The sequence below is a fragment of the Sapajus apella genome, unplaced genomic scaffold (assembly GCF_009761245.1).
Source record: "Sapajus apella isolate SASKATOON/1434 unplaced genomic scaffold, GSC_monkey_1.0 scaffold17, whole genome shotgun sequence".
NCBI lineage: Eukaryota > Metazoa > Chordata > Mammalia > Primates > Cebidae > Sapajus > Sapajus apella.
Genome location: NW_022436957.1, coordinates 7,504,667 through 7,513,781, shown reverse-complemented (window position 1 = coordinate 7,513,781; position 9,115 = coordinate 7,504,667). Strand labels below are relative to the sequence as shown.

The window sequence follows — 9,115 nt, the reverse complement described above, 5'->3', positions numbered from 1 at the left end:
CGTCTTGGATGTTGGAGCTGAGAGTCTTTTGCCAGTTGGCTCCCTGGTAGGTTTAACCAAAAGCAGGGATGCAGGGAGAGTCTGAGGCTGGAGGAGGGAGAAGGGGCCTGCTCTTTACTGCCTGCTTTTTCCTGTCAGTGTCATCCAAGTGATGCCTCTATGCCTGGCAATGGCAGTTGGCTCAAGTTTCCAGGATTTGTTTTTTACTTCTCTACAACCAGTCTCATAGTACCTTCTCAGAGACACTAGCATCAGCCAAGCAGTGTTTCCTCTTCAGAAGTCTGGAGGCTATTCCTATGTGGCCTCTGCTCTGATGTCCTAAGCTCTGATAACCCCAAACTCTTCCCTTTGTTCCCTCAGCCCTAGAGGGAATAAATATTCAATACCTTCTAACTTATCTCAGTGGCCCTTTATGTCCCTTCAGTACTCCATACCTGTCCAACCAATTTCTTAGATTAAATTTCTTCTGTTCACACACTCAATTTGATTTTCATTTTCCTGATTGGACCCTGATTGAAAATTTAAACCTTGTACAAAAGTTTACCACAGTATAGTTGTTTATTCTTATCTGAAATATGAAGATAACTTTCAACTGTTTGACTTAGTTTATTACACAACAAAACTGTCAGAAAATCAAGAGACAACAAACACAGACACCAGTATTGTTACTTATAGTCTGCTGTTTTATACCTGCCATCTTCAGGCGGTCGAAAGTAATAGCCCATATTGAGATTTGCACTCTGTTTCACCACTGAAAGTCTTTGGATAGTCTTCCTTGGTCATTCAGGGTTTTGGTGAGGTTTTCTAGTTCCCTTTCGGACTTACGAAGCATTCTTCTAGGTTCATAAAGGCTTAGTAGCGCTAATTATTGTATCTTACATCACTGATGCCCCACTACTCTTCTTATTATCAGGAGCAACCAGGCAGAAAATAAAAACTCACTATGTTCAGGGGATAGCCCAACTCTACTCCTGAACAACAGGACTTTGGAAGGAGGTACTTGAGAAAGCCTGTTTGAATCTTGAGTCTTTCTAAAACAGTACCAATGATACTGTATTGTAAATATTATGGAGACTCTAAGTAGAATCCACACTCTGTGCTTTGCTTTCCCCATATATAAAATGTATAAAAATAAGCCAACTGACTAGATGACCTTGAAGATGCTTCCAACACTGAATCCTCTTCAAAGCTGTGATAGTTACTTAAAACCTTCTGTTAGCTTTAAGGTTTGCTGGAGTGATTGGAGGGTAAGATGGAGCCTAATGTCTGGCTGGCTCATAAAGGATACAAAGAAAAATTCACATGGAATTGAGTAAACTAAGTGAGGAAGGTGTAGAAGGGAAGGGTTTGACAGAAAGACATGATGCAGGAACCAGGAAGTGCTCCAGAAAATTTATTTGGAAAGCTGTCCCCTGCTCCAGAGTCTTCTGGGAAAGCTCAAAAGTTCACCCCTGCAGTCACACCTACACTGCCCTTGACAGTTTTCTTTCCTTAACCCAACTTCTTGTAGATAGCGTTCCTGCCCTCAAATACTTCATAGCATGCATGGAAAAGATTGAGCTATAATTCATTGGCTGCTACAACAAAATACCTGAAACTGGGTAATTTTAAAACATCAGAAATTTATTCCCTCACTCTTCTAGGGGCTGAGAAGTCCAAGATCAAGGCGCTAGCATCTAATCTGGTGAGGGCCTTATTGTTATATCCTCACGAGGCAGAAGGTAAAGGGGCAAGCTAGCCAAACCCTGCACGAAGCCTCTTTTATAAGGGCCTTAATCCCATTAATGAGGAAGGAGCCCTCATAGCCTAATCATCTCTTAAATACCCGACCTCTTGATTCTATCACATTGACGGCACCTGAATATTGGAGAGGACACATTCAAAACATAGCACTCAATAACTGCATGATGATAATAAGCACAAAAGAATGAATAACTAATAATATCTGCAATGGTAGTGCATTTTAGCTAATAAAGGCATCAAAGATACCATTTGAACTGAATTTTGGGGAAGGGTTCTAGTCAGTGGAGGTAGGGAGGGACTGTTGAGATAAGGAACAGCATGAACAAGAGGTTGGATGGTTGAATGTGGGGAAATGTCTGGCCTGTCTGTGGGGAATACTTTGGATTGGCTGCCATGGAAGGAGGAGGTATATCTTATTATTTATGCTAGAAATGTGGCCTATGGCTAGGTCTGGAGACCTTACATGCTATGCTAGGAGCAGAATTTATTCTGCAGCCAAAGGGAAGCTCCTGGATGAGTTTAATGAGGAAATTGACATGAACAGGTCTGTGTTTTAGAAAAATGCCTCTGTAGCATTGAGGAGGACAGATTGGAGGAGAGGAGAATTTGAGAGATCCAAGGGAGGAGACATTTCTTTATCCAGGTGGGAGAAGGTAAAGCCATGAGTCAAAGTGATGGCTGTGGAGGCAGAGAAAAGGAGATTCAAGTGGACCAGCATAACAATACAAGAAAAAAAATCTGTTGAAAATGGAAGCTGGGAGAAATAGGAATAACAGCTGAATGAAAGATCCTTGACAAAATGATAAATATAAGAATAGTGGGTGGGGACAGTTTTACCTTCTCTCTTTCCTCTAATGGCCCTCTTCCCGTCACTTTCCACCATGCTTTGCACATAATAGGCACTCAAATATTCGTTTAATTATTTCATTAATCAAGCTAACCTTCTTGTATGCTAGTCTCATATCTTTATTATACAGATAAATTGTTCTAACTTTGCTTTTATTTGTAGCATTTGGATTTCTGTAGTAGATAAGGATAATTTATGACACATTAAAATATTGACATGTCAGGAGGAGGAAGCCTTCTTTTTCTTTTCTTTCCCTTCTCTTCCAAATATTTTTTTTGGAAATTCACTTTGATACTCTAATCAAAATGTAAAAACCAAAAAATGAATAGACAACAGAGTTGTTAGGTGTTTATTATAATGAGTGTGCAAATTGGCAAGGTTCCCTTCAGTAGAAGATAAGACGAATACCTAGTGGTTACGACTGAATGGGTGTGAGAAGGTTGGCAACACAGTGGGAATGTCAGCATTGTGCTTCTCTGGGGCCCAAATTGTCTTCAGAATAGTAATAATAATGAGTAGACAGTGAAATAAACAGTAGACATTGATCTGCTAGAAATCATGTTGTGGATATTGGTCATAGGTGCTACTATAACGAGGGCTGTTTAGAAACCAGTTTTGAGTTTTGCTTGGAATTTATGTTGTAGCTTGAGTGATTTGTAATTTGTTTTTCAAAAAAAAATTAGGCTGGGTGCAGTGGCTCATGCCTGTAATCCCAGCACTTTGGGAGGCTGAGGTAGGCGGATCACAAAGTTAGGAGTTTGAGACCAGACTGCCAATATGGTCAAACCCCCATCTCTAAAAAATACAAAAATTAGCTGAGTGTGGTGGCACGCACGTGTAGTCCCAGCTACTTGGGAGGCTGAGGCAGGAGAATCGCTGGAGCCTGGGAGGGGAAGATTACAGTGAGTTGAGATTGCACCACTGCACTCCAGCCTGGGTGACAGAGCGAGACTCTGTCTCAATAATAATAATAATAATAATAATAGTGGATTGGAGAAAAGGGGAATGGAGAGTGATTGCTAATGAGCACAAGGCTTCTTTTGGAGGTGATGAAAAAGTTCTGGAATTTGTGTGATGGTTGCACAACTTTGTGAGCATAATAAAAATTCCCGAATTTGAATTTGAATCATAATTTTAGCTAATGTTTTAGTTAACATTTTATGTTCTATTAACCAGATCAAAAACTTGTTTCATTTGATTTTTAGTAGATTTTATTGTTATTTTTGAATAGTTCTTTGAGTTACTTTGTCCAAAAGGCAAAATACATGAAACATTATTCCTCAACCAGTTTTACTCCTAGGAATATTTATTCTTATTTTCCACCTTTTCTTTACAAAAGGTAGTGTTATATATATATATATATATATATACACACACACACACTGTTCAGTGCCTTGCATTTTGCACTCAACAATATGACCTGGACATCTTTCCACACTGGAACTTAGAGAACTTCCTAGTCCTTGGATTTGCAGTTGCGTGGTATTCCACTAGTGGAAATAAGACAACTTATTGAGTCAGTCCCCTGTATCATCTGATTTCTAAAATATGAAGATACAATTAAATAGAATTTTGAAATGTCCGTGGATAAAGAATACACACAAAACTCACATGTACATCTGGTTTGAAATATTTTGGCTTATGAAATGATCAGAGCAAAGAAATTTGTTACTTATAGGCTCCAAAATAATAATTTATAAAGAAATCCTATAAAAACTAATTTTGAATCAAAATGCATAGCAGTTACAGAAAAGAAAAAAATCAATGTACATAGAGCAGTTATGTTCCAATATTTTAAACAAGCATATGTTTCTTATTAAAGTTCATTAAAGCTCAAATCATGTAATGTGGCTATTCTGTGATTTTACATTTCATAGTAAAATAACTAAAGCCTTTTGTGATAGTAAATTAATTTTTTGAAATTTCATTCATTTATTCTGAGTTGCTGTCAGGATTTCAAAAACAAAAGCGACATACTTTTATTGATTGTAGCAAAGCAGAAACATAATTACATATCATATTAAAGCTCAAACCATGCAAAATGAGCTAATGTTTTCCTTTCACATTTATTAGGAAAGCAATCAAAAGCCTTTTCTGATATTAACTTTATTTTTTGAAGTCTTACTCAAAGGAATCCTAGGTTAATCATAGATTTCAAAATTCACCCATTTGTGCCTGGGGCTAAGCTTGTCCCCTGCCTAGGCAGAGGTGGGAGCTGAGTGGGGCTGCTGTGGCCCTGCTTCCTCCTCCTCATTTCTACGCTCCTGGGACCACGTCTGCATGGAGGATGCTAGAGCCAGGCGAGACTTTTGAAATAATGTACAATCTCCTCATTTTACGTATGAAGAAACTGAGGCTCAGGGAAAAGAATGACATTGTCCTGGATTATTCAACTAGTGGTAGTGCCAGGACCAGGGTGAAGATGCCTGGAGGTGTCAGGGCTGTGGGGACCACATTGCTTCAAGCCAATGATGGTACAGGACTATCAATGAAGCCTGGCACAGCTGTTGCTTCTGGTGTTCAGAATGCCAGGATTCCCTCACTAAGAGGTACTATGAGAAGGATGGGAAGCTCTACTGCCACAGGATTACTGGGAGACATTTGGGGAGTTCTGTTATGGGTGCTCCCTGCTGATGATACGGCCCATTTTAGTGGCTAGAGATGTTACAGTAGAGCTAATCAGACATGAGCAGGGCAGGAGAGGGCTCCTCCCCACCAGGAATGTCAGATGACCATCAGGTGATGGTCAGGAGGTTGTTAAACCATCTCTCTAAAATAGCAGTTGGTCGCAGCCAACTCCAGGGAAAGGTCAGTCTCGCAATAGATAGAAACTGGTGATCAGCAGCTGCCCGATAAGATCTCAGGAGTTGGGTGAGTGAGCTCAAGGATGTGCAGTATGAGGCAAAATGGTGGCATTTAACTGGTCTATGACCTTCCTGTAGGAATGCTTGACTGGTAAGGGGAAAAGCACCTCAAGTGAGCATGTGCACAACTTCAGCAAACACACTGCACATGTAGCCCCTCCCAAGTGCCAGCAGGCCACTGCACATGCGGACAGTCCACCCCAAGGGAAGAATCAGGAGAGACAAGATGCAGATACCAGAAGAATGCCAACATATAAAACCCCAAGTCAAAGGTCAAATTGCACACTTGATCTCTGAAGTCTCCTGCTTGACCCTCTTCCAAGTATGCTTTACTTCTTTTCATTCCTGCTCTAAAGCTTTTTAATAAACTTTCATTCCTGCTCTGAAACTTGCCTTGGTCTCTCACTCTGTCTTATACCCCTCGGTCAAATTATTTCTTCTGAGGAGACAAGAACTGAGGTTACTACAGACCCATGCAGATTTGCTGCTGCTAAAAGGGAGTTCAAGTACCACCCAGAATGCTTTACCTGTAGGAGCTATAAAGTGACCATTGAGGATGGGGTTGCATATGCCCTGGTGCTACATGTCACCCTACACTGTGGAAAGTGCCACAATGAGGTGGTGCTCGCACCCATATTTGAGAGACTGTCCACAGAGTCCGTTCAGGATCAGCTGCCCTACTCTGTCATGCTCGTGTCCGTGCTGGCCACCACAGAGGGAAGGCAGAGCTTCTCCATGTCCGTGGAGAATGCCTGTTCCAACTATGTAACCACTGTGCAAGTAAAGTGGTCAATCAGATGCACATCAGTCCAAACAGCCACAATGCCATCCACCCCAGGGATTGCATCCTGGAGATCAATGCAACCCCCATTTACACACTCCAAATAGAGGAGGTGGAGGATGCGATTAGCCAGATGAGCTGTTGATTAAACATGACCCCTTCTCCTGATGCCCAGGGTGAGGCTGGATGCCTGGTTCTCTTCCCACACACAGAATGCTGGAGACCCTCATGCCCTCAGCATGCTAGACATCAAGGAGAATCTGGAGGAGATGCTGAGAAGATGGTCCCTGAGACTCAGTAACAGCAACTCCAAGTCCCCTAGCCCTAGCTCCCCAAAGGAGCCCCTGCTGCTCAGCCCTGATGCCAGCCACTGGGATCCCTTTGCTGTTCCAGCACTTATTCACAGCACATATTCTGGTTCTGTGACCTGTTCCATGGGGAGGTCCTGGGGAAGGGCTTCTTTGGGCAGGCTATCAAGGTGACACACAAAGCCACAGGTAAAGTGATGGTCATGAAGGAGTTAATTTGATGTGATGAGGAGACCCAGAAGACTTTTCTGACTGAGATGAAAGTGATGTGTAGCCTGCCTGGACCACCCCAGTGTGCTCAAGTTCAATGGTGTGCTGTACAAGGACAAGAAGTTGAACTTGCTGAGGGAATATTGAGGGGGGCATGCTGAAGGACTTTCTGCAAAGTATGGACCCGTTTCCCTGGCAGCATGAAGTCAGCTTTGCCAAAGGCATCTTCTCCAGAATGGCCACCACCAAGAACTGCATCTTGCACAAGAACAACATCAAGAAGTGCTACACGGTGGTGGGAAACGTCTACTGGATGACCCCTGAGATGCTAAATGGAAAGAGCTACGATGAAATGTGGATGTCTTCTCTTTTGGGATCATTCTCTCCGAGATCACTGGGCAACTGTATGCAGATCCCGATTTCCTTCCTCAAACACTGGACTTTGGCCTCAATGTGATGCTTTTCTAAGAGAAGTCTGTCCCCACAGACTGCCCTCCAACCTTCTTCCCCTTGGCCATCATCTGCTGCAGACTGGAGCCCGAGAGCAGACTAACATTCTCAAAACTGGAGGACTCCTTTGAGGCCCTGTCCCTGTACCTGGGGGAGCTGGGCATCCCTCCTGCGGGGCTGGAGGAGTTGGACTACACTGTGAGTATGCAGTACGGCCTGTCCCGAGACTCACACACCCTAGCCCTGGCCCAGCCTCCTGCAGGGCCGTGTTCCACAGCCAGCATTGCTCCTCTGTACCCCATCCCTGCTGTGAGCAGGGCTGTTTGGGCTTCCTGTGGATTGGCAGCTTGTTTAGAAGCAGAACAAGCCATCTCTTCTATCTTCCCAGGAGACGAGTGGATGCAGCACCAGGGAAATGTATATCCACAGATTTGGGGTCCTGGTTACTGTCTGCAAATCCAGCACTCACCTGAAAGCTGTGAAGAAAAAAAAAAGCCCGGCTTTCGGGCCAGGAGGAAATCTGTTATTCAGATCCATCCAGCAGCTCCCAGGTCACACTGATTAGTGTAATTAGTGTAATTTCTTACCCTAATCAGCGTGACCTGGACCTCCTAGGCAAGATCCCAGGGTAAACCTGCCGGTGAACTCTGAAGTCTGTAGTCCAGCTGGGTGTGTCCAGCTGAGTGCAGGCGGACTTCAAGTGGAAGTGTGGAGGAAGGAAAGACTGCTGGCCAGAAGGCACTCAAAGGGTGTGAAAAGACAGTGGTGCGCCCCACTTCTACTCCAGGTCTTGTCCTTCCTGGAGCAGAGGCTGAGGAAGTAGGTTTTGAAGAGTCTTGGAGTGTGGCACAACTGGCCAGGAGTCAGGGAAACGGCTGGCTTCTGTTCACCTGCCAGGGGGTGACTCTAGCCAGCCAAGGGACCACATTGATGTGAGGGAAAGCTTCTACCTCATGTTTTCAAACCTAATTACTGGAGACTGGCTGAGAACTTACCGGCACCAACTTGTCTGTTTGCAAAAGTCACTTTCAAGCAGAGGAGGAGGCTGGGGGACTAGAGAGAAAGAGGCCCTGCCCTCTAGAAAGCCCAAATCCTGGCTTCTGTTACTCATATCCTGGTGGGCTCCTTAGTCAGGAGCTTAAGAAAGTTTGCCTAGAGCTAGATGGGTTCTGGAGGACAGTGTGGCTTGTCAAAGGCCTAGGGTCTCAGGCAGGGGAGTGGCAGTCTCGGCAGTCTCTTGCCTTGGCCTTGTGGCAGCCACTGCTCATCCTTCCACATGCCTGGTTTAGGCAGCAGCTTGGGCTGGGAAGAGGTGGTGGCAGAGTCCCAAAGTTGAGATGCTGAGAGAGACACCTCCCCGAGCTGGGCCAGCTGACTTTTATCTCCTTCATTGGCTGTGCTAGTTCACTAGCTCCTGGCTGCAGCTGCCGATATTGGAAAGGCCTGAGGTGACCCTCCACCTTGGTTCTCAGAACTCCAGGGACTCTGGCTCATCTAGATTTGCATCCTCCTAACTGTGAGCTTGCACCATATTTACCAAATTGAGAATAGGTTTGGAGTATTAATGCAATATGCAGAAGTTGTATGGGAGTAGTGTGTGTGGGGGGGAGTGATCCAGGAAAGTGGTTGTTGTTAATATTGTCGTTACATTTGTTGGGTGGTATGTGAAATATTGTACATAGACCTGATGAGCTGTGGGATCAAATGTCATCTCTGGCCAGAGTTTCCTTGCTATACAAACTATACTCACATGTGAAGTTTGCAAGCTTGCTGTAGGGTTGAGCCCGGGAATCCCAGAAGTAGCCCAATTCAACATTGTGTGGCTGGTATCTCAATGTGGTTTTGACTTCCATTTCTCTAATGACCAGTGATGATGAGCTTTTTTTCATATGTTTGTTGGCTTCATAATTGA

At 43.9% G+C, this 9,115-nt stretch overlaps 1 pseudogene; it reads left to right on the top strand.

Moving 5' to 3' along the window:
* The first annotated feature begins 5,012 nt into the window (after positions 1-5,012).
* On the top strand, positions 5,013-7,764 carry LOC116556578 (annotated as a pseudogene).
* The last annotated feature ends 1,351 nt before the right edge of the window (positions 7,765-9,115 follow it).